Source organism: Lepisma saccharinum, chromosome 20 (genome assembly GCF_977018435.1).
Source record: "Lepisma saccharinum chromosome 20, izLepSacc3.1, whole genome shotgun sequence".
Taxonomy (NCBI): Eukaryota; Metazoa; Arthropoda; class Insecta; order Zygentoma; family Lepismatidae; genus Lepisma; species Lepisma saccharinum.
The window spans coordinates 2,931,021-2,942,116 of NC_139248.1; the positions used below are offsets into that span (position 1 = coordinate 2,931,021).

The 11,096-nt window shown below is 39.2% G+C and overlaps 1 protein-coding gene across 1 annotated transcript in view; it reads left to right on the forward strand.

Annotated features, from left to right (window-relative positions):
• The window catches only part of LOC146003339 (neuropilin and tolloid-like protein 2), a 423,782-nt gene extending 421,073 nt beyond the window's left edge, over positions 1 to 2,709 (forward strand). Inside the window, exon 12 of the transcript XR_014443822.1 lies at positions 2,311 to 2,709. The gene's annotated coding sequence lies outside the window, so the exon portion shown is untranslated. The remainder of the gene's footprint in view (positions 1 to 2,310) is intronic.
• The last annotated feature ends 8,387 nt before the right edge of the window (positions 2,710 to 11,096 follow it).

Consider the following 11,096-nt stretch of genomic DNA (forward strand, 5'->3'; position numbering starts at 1 on the left):
TTGTGTGTTATCCATGGTGCAATTTCAGATGACCCTGTTCAGCAACACACTGCCTCCTGACTGTCTGGATGCTCCAGCCTGTTTGCTGGAAGTATACAGAGTTTATGACGTTAGACCCGTGACCCCAGTCAATCCCTGTGTTGTCGTTGAGGTGAGTTTCCCACCAGACGTCAAAGCGGACATTCCATTCGCACCAACCCAATATATATTTAGGATTGTCCCTTCAACCATCTTATCTTACCACCATTCATCCTCATCTTCGCGATTAGCCAAAGGGGCAGAAAAGTGAAGTAAAATAAACTATATCAATCAATCATTGGGTTAGCAAACATTCTTGACCAAAAGTATAATTTCTTGACTTTTTCTTGACTGATAGACACCTTGTTCTACTGTTCATAATCCTTCTGCAACTTTTACAAGCATTAAATGCACAACCACAAATGCAGAATGAAAACAACTAACTTGGAACATTCATGTTTTGGAATGGTGAACGTAGTTAAGGTATTGTGAAGGTAAAGATTGGTATTCAAGATTTGCAGTTTTCTTGCTCATGCAACTAATTTCAAAGGGCCACTACCTTCATTAGCTCAGATCACGACATCTAGACTGGAGGATGGTAACACACTGCTTTACTGCATTAAGCCATTACTTGTATTAATAATGAACTAAATGAAATATTGTACAGCTTAAATGTAATCCTATTAACATAATAAATAAATAAATAAATACCAGTTCATGATAGTTCTGATCCCCCCCCTATCTCACAGCATGGGTGGATGTTGTTTGTTAGGTTGAGTTGTCTGCTGTGCTCTTAGTTGGCATTGGTTCTGATTTCCAATGTTTCACTGGTGGGTGTTGATTACTAGGTTAGGTTGTCTGCTATTCTGCTCTGATGATGGTTTGATGATATTCTCAGATGAGATTTGGTGGAGATGGAATAGTCTGTGGTGTTGGTTATTCATTCTGAGCAATTCAGAAGTGCTCTTCTATTCGGATGTAGTTGATGGCATTGGCGTGTGACCTCATACACACAAAGGCATGAAAGTTTTGGTACGTACTATCTCTTGAAGTTTGGTAGGGCTCCTCCAATCTGGGATACTTGTTTGTGTGCTACTTTGATGTTGAATGGTTTGAATGCCTTGTGTAGTCTGGCTGATGTGATTGGGTGGTATGGGAATGCAATGCATTGTGTTTGGATCATTTCTGCATTTTGGGTGCTGGATCTGGACTTCGGTCTTTGCACACCACACTGGCAGTGGCCGTTTGGGGTATCCCTTGTTCAGTCTTACCTGTATGATTCTGAGTGTGGATGTACTGAGTTTCTGAGTCCAGTTTCCTATACTCAGAAACATTGAACTTGTGGTGTGAATCACACAGGTAAGACTGAACAAGGGATACCCCAAACGGCTACTGACAGTGTGGTGTGCAAAGAATTGAAGTCCAGATCCAGCACCCAAAATGCAGAAATCATCCAAACACAATGCATTTCATTCCCATACCACCCAACCACATCAGGTGGACACACAAGGCATTCAAACCATTCAACATCAAAGCAGCACACAAACAAGTATCCCAGATTGGAGGAGCCCTACCAAACTTCAAGAGAGACTACCCACCAAGTCTTTCATGCCCTGGTGTGTATGAGGTCACACTCCAATGCCATCAACTACATCTGAATAGAGCACTTAAGGGAATGCTCAGAATGAATAACCAACACCACAGACCATTCCATCTCCACCAAATCTCATCTGAGAATATAGTCACACAAACACAAGCAATCAACCAGAAGAAACTGACATTAAACAAAAAGCAAAACAGCAGACAACCCAACCAACCAATCAACGCTCAGCAGTGCCACCATGTGATGGAAATCAGAATCACTGCTATCCAAGACTGATTGGTTTATTTTACTTTGCTTTTCTACCACATTTAGCTAATCATGAGGATGATTGATATCATGAAATTGATGAATGGACACTCACAAAGAACACCCATGCAGGGATTTGAACCCAAAGCCCTTGGCGTAGTAGCATGCTGTGCTAACCACTCTGCCACGGAGGACTGCCGCCATCCAGGAGTACACAAAGCAGTGAAGAGCTACAATCTCTCTTCTAAATGCCATAGCCTGTGTTAATCAATGCAGAGGTCCTTCAAAAATTAATCGTACGATCAAGAAAAACTGCAATTTGAAAATACGAATCTTTACCTACATTGTAACTTGAAATAGTTTAATCCTTGCAAAGACTAACATATTTTCTGCACAAATCAGAATATAAATGTTACTTTTGTTTCTTCCTCTTAATAACTTAGGTATCAAGAATAATAACAATGTTCGGTATTTTTATCCTGGTTATTCTACTTTACTTTTCTACCTGCCTAAGTTCCGACACTAGATGGCACGCACAAAAAACACGACAACTTCAAGTTTTATCTCTGGATTCAAACCAAATCCACTGCAAGTGTTCCTATGACAAGCAATGACAACATGGAGGGTGGAAGGTATGTTCGGGAGCTATTTGATATTTGTGTTACTTTCTGTTAATTCTTTGCAAGGTATTTTAAGACAATACATAAACTTGTGGACCAATTACAAACTATCTGAGGAAAATGACCTCTCCACAAAATTATATTCTAATGCGCATGCAAAACTGCAAATGCAATGATTATATTTGTCTTTGTATTTAAGAATGAGTTGATGTTTAAAATATTCCCTTGTACATTATTAAAAAAGATATAACAGAATTAGTTATGTTGAATTATATATAATATATGTAAATAATTTTAGACTTGTTGAAATATTCATACAAATATACAAATTGTAATGTTAACTGTGAAATATAAAGTATTATTATGAAAATGCATATGAAAAAAAAGTGTTTTCTATTTATGGGTTGTTTCATTGTATCAGGTGGAAATTGATCATTGCAGTGATGAATTCAAGATTATTCATAAGATACTGTAGCAGGTAAAAGTGCATACTGGAAGTGATATGCTCTGTCAACCTTGCACTATCATCGCAGTGAACCCCAGAGCTGTTTTATATAGAAATCCCAAGACCATCTCCACCAGGTATCATACATGGCAGTTATCTGAACGGTAAGAGTAGCCACTAATGTGGGCAATAAAAATTGTACAATGTAATTGAGTAGAAATTAACCCTTTCGGGACAGAATAGAGAGTTTTCCGCAGATGTTTTTTTTCTTCCAAAAAATCATAGAAAATAACATTTTTTTTTCTAAAATCTACAATGCTCCCTCTTTCTACAGATATATAATGTTACATTTACGATTTTTTCTGTAACAATTTTTTGAAAGTAAAAAGATATAATGCTACATAAAAGTTACTGAAAACCTATTTTGTATAGGAAATATAAAATTAATTCATGAAAATAATGTAAAAACTTTATATTATGATTGAAAGCATCACTAACTGTGAAATCCAAAGTGGAATCGTTGTAGTAAGAAATATCCACAATGAGGATATAAATCATTCAATGCCATTTTCAAGAGCGTAAACAAAAGTGCAACAAAAGACACGAGTGCCGTAAAATAAAGAACAAAGAAAATGTCACATTGGTTGACATTTGAAAGAAGTGGTTACAACACACATGTACGAGGTGTATTTGGAAAGTAAGTACCGAAAGGGTGTAAGAAATAAAGTAAAATAGTGTTGTAACTTTTCTTATTTGCATTGAATTCTACAGACCTTAAACTACTTTTCTACGTAGTTTCCACCATTTTTCAATCATTTGTCATAGCTTGGAACTAGTTTTTGTATCCCATTGTCATAGAATGTTTCCGCCTGTGATGAAAGTCATCCATGCACTCCTGCTTCAACGTCATCATCCTCTTCGAAATGCTGACCACCATTTTAGATTCCAGATGATCTGTCACAATTTCGTAGAGGACTGTTTTCTTGAAATTTGTGGAAAATCCATGGAAAGCGACAATATTGTGAAGCGTCTGTTTTCACGAATTTCCGCGTCGACCACACACACCAAATTCTCGGTCACAACAGATGGCAGACTGCTCCTTGGCTCATCGTGAACTGTCTCACAACATTCTTTAAACAAAAAGTAAAGACCTCTCACAGTTGATGGTGGATGTCTACCGGTTTCACGTTTCTTGCATTGAGAAAACTAATCACAGACCGGACTTCACAGTCAGCGGGCCGATTGATTGTCTTGAACATTTCAAACCTTCATAAACCTACGACGAAAAAGCATGACCTGCTCCCACGACTGCCTGTGGACGTCAGCGAGAACTCACACGGTCGCGACTGCAGCGCTGCATCGGCAATATTTGCAAACGGTAATTACTTTACGAATATGCCTCGTACAAGAGACACTGTGCGATTATAGCCCATTTTTCATTTACAATGGAATTTTGTAGTGAATGAGTCGCTTGTATTATTGGACAGAAATTGTAAGATGGGCTATGACTATTGCTCGTCCGGAAAGGGTTGACTCAAGCATTACACTCATCCATAGGTTACCTAGATCTAAATCTCCCCATCATGCCTTCCTGGCACGAGCAATGAGGTGTAAGGAACAGGGGGAGCGGCAAAAAAAGATTTAGGGTTGTTACAAGTACCTAAGCCCACTACGTATTAATGTAATGTTTTGCGAAAACAAATGTTCCCTTCATCAGACAAGCTTCACTCGTTGCAAAACAACATTGGAAGGAATTATATGAGGATGGCAATATAGACCATTCGTTCTCGTCCATCGTGAGCCTTCTGCCTGGTAAACTCTTTTATTAAAAGTCGATGTCCCGATCCCAACAATTTTACTCACATTAAGCTTACTAGTGTTTTAAACTGTATACTTTAATTAGTATGTACACTTCGAATTTAATATTAATAAATCAATTATAGCATAATCATAGTGTGTTAGTGCGATTATGTCTAGCTTTGTTGACAAATATAAAATAAATTTGAATTAGTTGATAACTGGAGCTAATGGCATCTTTTACTTTCCTCTGGCCAATATCATTAAATACCAAGATGGCGCCGAAGCCTGATGGACGCGTATTTAGTGCTCCGAAATTTCAACTGTTTTCGGGTTGTTTGTGTGCTATTGTGTTTGTGTTATTTGTGACGTGGATTCGTAGTATTGCGAGACATGAAATGCCGGATAACTGCAAGTGTGTGGAGGACTGGTCGTTTAGTTACAGGCGATTTTCTTTCTCGGCCATGGGTTCGGATCGGAGCTTCGTGTGGGCAGTTTCCAGAAGCCGCAAGAACAACGCTTCCCGCCAGCCACGTGGTTCGGCCCAGCACGGCCTCATCGTGGCTGCGTTTACCCTTCTGCTAGCAGGCGACATTCATGTCAACCCTGGTCCCCAGGTGGCTTCCCGTGATGAGTCTGGTGTGAAAATATACTATCAAAATGTGCAAAGCCTAACAAAAAAGCTATCAACTCTACAAATGTTCTGTAGCGAGTTTAATGAGTACGATGTGATTGGTTTCAGTGAAGTGTGGTTCAATGAAATGATCGCTGATAATGAAATACCCCTGACGGAATTTCAGGTATTCCGTAACGATAGAGGTTCACGTGGAGGCGGAGTTATGTTACTCGTAAACAACAAGTGGCCCTGCTTCAGACGCCTGGACCTCGAAACGTCATGAGAGTTAATATGGACTCAAGTAAATATAGGCTCAAATAAACTTTTAATCGGTTGTTTTTATAGAGCCCCTAAATCTGGCACTGCAACCTTGTCAACATTATTGGACTCTGTGCTAAATGCTATGGAGGAAACTAACATCATTCTTATGGGTGATTTTAACCTTCATATAAAATGGTCATCATCGAACTCTGGCCTCTGCACAGACAATGATGACAGGTGGTTTTTCGACCATTACATCAAGGCGATTGGACTTCAACAATTTGTAGATTTTCCCACAAGACGCACAGAAACTCTCGACCTGTTGCTGTCCTCGCACACAAAGGTCAAGGCCACTCCCGGTGAGCAATTCATCGCCTCGGACCACACCCCCGTGCATGCCGAAATCCAAGTCCCTGGAAAAGCCCCCAGGCCCTCCCCCTCCTCCAGACCTGTCTACAACTGGAAAAGAGTCAACTGGGAGGAACTTTCCCTTTTCACCAGCCTCATTCCTTGGACAATGATGGACCCCCTCCCCGCGGAAGAAGCAGTGGATTTCCTCGTGGACTGTGTGCAGGCTGTAATTAAAGATCACGTGCCCCTAAGGAAAACAAGAACATCCCGATTCCCTGTGTGGTATACTGAAGAGACTAAGCTTACGCTGAAGAACAAAAAGAATGCGTGGATCCTGTGGAAACAAATTCCGAACGTTCATACACTGAACACTTTTACTTACTTAAGGAAGTATAGCAAAAACTTAATTCAAAGGGACTATAATAATTATATTCAAAGTGTAACAGAAAGTGCTGCTAAAAATCCTAAAACATTCTGGACGCTAATTAACTCACGCCGGCAACATGACCGTATTCCCCCTCAAGTCTCCTGGAACGGTAAGTCTGCGACAAAGGATGAGCGATCATCGCTTTTTAACTCGTACTTCCATAGTAACTTTACAAAGAACACTGCTACCACACTACCGGAAGTCAGGTCCATTATTCCTTACACACTCTTTCAAATCTCAACTAACTGCAATGAAGTTCAAGAATTATTAAAATCTGTTTCAAGTTCCAAAGCTACCACTCCTAATGATATTCCTGCGACATTTCTGAAACATTTAGCCCATATTTTATCCAAACCAATAAGCACAATCTTTAATAAATGCTTTTCCGAAGGTGTGTTTCCTTGTACATGGAAGCAAGCAAATATAGTCCCTATCCTGAAACACGGAAACAAAACTCATGTCACTTCCTATCGGCCGATTTCCTTACTTCCTGCACTTGCACTGCTAGCTGAAAAAATCATTTCTAATCGTATCCTTGCACATGTTTCTCAGTTTCTCTCTCCCACTCAACACGGTTTTCTCCCTCATGCTTCCTGTGACACAAACCTTGCTTGCTTGCTTACCAAAGCAGTTAACTGCCTGCATGCCAAGCAAGACATGGATGTCGTATACTTAGACTTTTCCAAAGCCTTTGACTCTATCTCTCACACGCAACTCATCCACAAATTATCGAATAGATTCAATATTCACGGAGCTCTTCTTAAACTACTTTCATCTTACTTGCACAATAGAAAGCAAAAGGTTATCGTATCTGGTTGCTCTTCGTCGTGGCTCCCTGTAGTTTCCGGTGTGCCCCAAGGAAGTTCTCTGGGGCCCCTGTGTTTCTCTCTCTTCATGGATGACATTCACGAATATATTTCTTCCGAATGTTCAGTATTATTGTATGCTGATGACTGCAAATTATTCCGAAACATTACCTCACTTCAGGACACATGCTATATCCAAGACAATCTCAAACACATTGAACGCTGGTGTCAAGACTGGAATCTCAAATTAAATCCGGATAAATCTGTTGTCATGAGGTTTACCCTAAAATCCAATAACACAGTGCCATCCTACAAGTTATGCAACCAGGTTATTCCATTCGTACGACAGCACAAGGATCTTGGTGTCATTTTTGATAGCAAACTGACTTTCAACCATCACATAGACTACATAACTTCGAAAGCAATGAAAACACTCGGACTAATTTACAGATTTACAGACATAACACACGTTTCTGCCCTCAAAACCTTCTTTACAATGTGTGTTGTTCCTATTCTTGAATATGGCTCCTGTATTTGGTCAATGGCATGTGAAAGCAATTTAAAGAAAACAAACAAAGTAGTAAGTTTCTTCGTCAGAATAGTCAAACACAGATGCCCAGCCCTTGCAAACTTCTCCAAACAAGAAATTCTATCCACTCTACAAATTCATGACCTTTCTCTTCGCCGTCAACTCTCAGATTTAACACTACTCTTCAGAATCATTAATGGACAACTTTTCACCAGCGAACTCTTGCCACTTCTTAATATCAGAATCCCACGTCCCAACAGTAAATGCAACAACTTCTTTTATATTAAATCTTCAAGGCTATCCTTAGAACAAAGATCACTTCTCTACAGGCTACAAACCATTTACAACTCATTAAGAGACGCTCCGGGCTTCCATTTATCAAAACAGACTTACAGAACTGCGTGCATAAAGCAGCTGAAGAGTAAATAATATTATTTTTTGCCCTAGTTGTTATTATTCTTGTTATATATGTATATGTGTGTGTATGTGTCAATCTTATTATTTTGTTTATTTCTTTTCCAGTTGATATCCTGATGTAAAATGGATTTTTCTGTATTCAGGACTTTTCAAATAAATAAATAAATAAATAATTTGTCAAATGCTGATTTTCATTGGCATGTTCCATTTCAGACTGAAATATTCCAATTAATCAGAATATTTCCACATCAATTTATTTGTCAATGAAAATTGCTGCACAAAATAAGTTGACTGCGGTGCCTGACCATCACTCTTCACATTTGGAGACTCATAGCAAGACCACCCCGTTACATCATTTGATCGCTCACTGTCACGAAAGCTTTTTCTGTCGGTGGAAACCTGAATGAATCTCTCCAGATCGGGCTGCAGGTCTCAAACTTCAGGAGAACCTCTCACGGCCTGGTATAATTGATGCCAGGGCCTGGTAAGGGGCCGCAGCCTGATGTAGACTCGCTACGATTCTTTCTTTTCCCCATAGGCAGGGTAAGTCACCACCTTTGAAATGTAATCCAACCGAAAACGTCAAGAAACTTTGTAGATGAGAAAAGATTTTGAATTATCTACCAACATTTAGAACATACAAAGTTTGATAAGATTTTCGGTTGAAAAATGTTTGTTCATTTCACAATTCAATTGTTAGGCTCCAACAAAGTAACATTACTGACAAGATTTAAATTTATCCTATTGTTATAACTGTAACACTGATCAAACTGGAAATAAATGTCTGATGAAGGGAAACATTTAATCATGAAGAGATAAACATGTGTTTGTACAAACTGTAGTTAAATACAAATAAGTCACATAATGCAAGCAATACTGGGTTGCCAGCAAGCACATTGCCAGACAATTATACAGGGTGTCATTTTAATGGCACCCACGGACTACGGAAACTTGTAGAGGACATCAAAAGAAACAACTTTTCTCCGTAACTTTTTTCATTGATGTGTCGTTTCGGTGCTACAGTCGTTCAAAAAAGCCTGTTTTGCCACCTGGATGATGGCAACCACACACATCATTTGATTACATTGGTGACGTCATATCCCATCATGAAGCGATGCGTTCCAGGGTTGCCAGGAACACACATATTCTGTGAAAAATGACATAGCTACGATCAGCCACATTATGTACCGTAAAACAAAACGAGAAAACACGTTCTGTAACCTAACAGAAGTAAACAAACTATACGAAAAATGATAGAATGAAAATCGAATTAAAGTGGAAGTGGTCATATCGAATTTTGTCTCAGCTTACATGTCAAATATTTGCAAATTTAGTTACAAAGTTGGCATCTACAATTTAGTCTTACCCACTTTGTCCTTCTGATACTAGTTGTCTGTGACACACTGAACAGATGACAAAATAGAAATGAAAGAACTCAAAATTCCAATGGTAAGCAACACATAGGTTAATATAATGTATATTCAGGTCATTGAGGCAAGTGGCAAAAATGGTTGAAAATACATGGATATAAGTAGTAGTAACACAAGCTCTCAGACGACTGTGTTTATCTATGCACTGGATACACATGCAATAGTTTGCAACTGTGAACAGGACAGTATATTCGCTACTGATTCATCATTACATTGTTACTGTGGCTGTACAGGTTTTAGCCGTAATGTAACAACGTGAACCTCGGATAATTCCCTTATCAGCACAAAAGTACCACAAGGCATCTGGACACAAACCTGTAGATATCATCCTTGCAACGAATTTGCACATATTTGACATGTAACTGGTCGTAAACAGCCACATGTAAGCTGTAAGTCCAATAAAATTTATTGTTGTTGATATTTGATATGTAGGCTGAGACAAAATCTGATATTGACACTTCATTTTGAATACTTTTTTACCATTTCTCATATCGTTGGTTCACTTCCCCCTTCCCCTGAGATGACTGCTCATCTTCTAGCTGGTACGCTATGATATTCGGTCTTCTGGACGCGTTTCAAGCTTCGTTTTACAGCTAATAATGTGGTTGGTAGTTTGTCAATTTTCACAAAATTTGCATGTTACTTGCAACCCTGCCGTGTGCTGTTTCGCCACAGGAAATGACGTCACAGATATGATCAAATGTTGTGTTGCCAGCATCCAGGCGGCGGCAAAACGGTCTTTTTTTAATGGCTGTAGCGTCGAATCGACGCACCAACGAGAAAAATGTTACTGAAAAAAGTTGTTTGTTTTGATGTCCTCTATACGAATCTGTGGTCCGTGTGTGCCATTAAAATGACACCCTGTATAATTTAAATAGTGTAAAGTGGCAATTAATTTTACTTGCTTAGCGGGATGAAGCAGCTTGTATAATAAGTTGTAATAATATACTAAGAAATTCATCTTCAGGGCTTCTACTCCTCTCCGCCCTCTTTTTCGTCATTAGACGGTGACTTCTAAGGGATGAGTTCCTCCTGAAATAAAATTCTGGTTATGGGCCTGGTGGCCACAGTTGCCCTACTCGGAGCCTGTTCGAAGCAACATATTATGCTGAAGCTTAGTAGAGAGGTTATGGACACCGTGGGGAAGTGAATGCTGATGAAAAATATAGGTCTAATTGTCACCACCAGATGGAAATGTGGCGCTGAAGTAACAACAACCAGTAATTTGACTTTTATGTCGCTACAGCAGCGTTCAATACATCCCCTCTCAATCTGAATGTCCCTTTGGAAGCTTAAGACAGTGTGATCACTGGTTGCATGAAACTTTCAGCACCATGTATCAACCTTGTGGTGAATATTGGAACTATTTTTGTTTTCCTCAGCATATGCTTCCCCATGGTCTCTGAAGTCTCCAAGCAGGGCAACTTCAATTGTGGCCATCTGAAACAAAAAGAGAATCACAAGAAGTGCAATGCATTGTCAAAATGGATGTATTTTGTCTCTTCAAACTAGAAAAAAAAACAGTTGAAA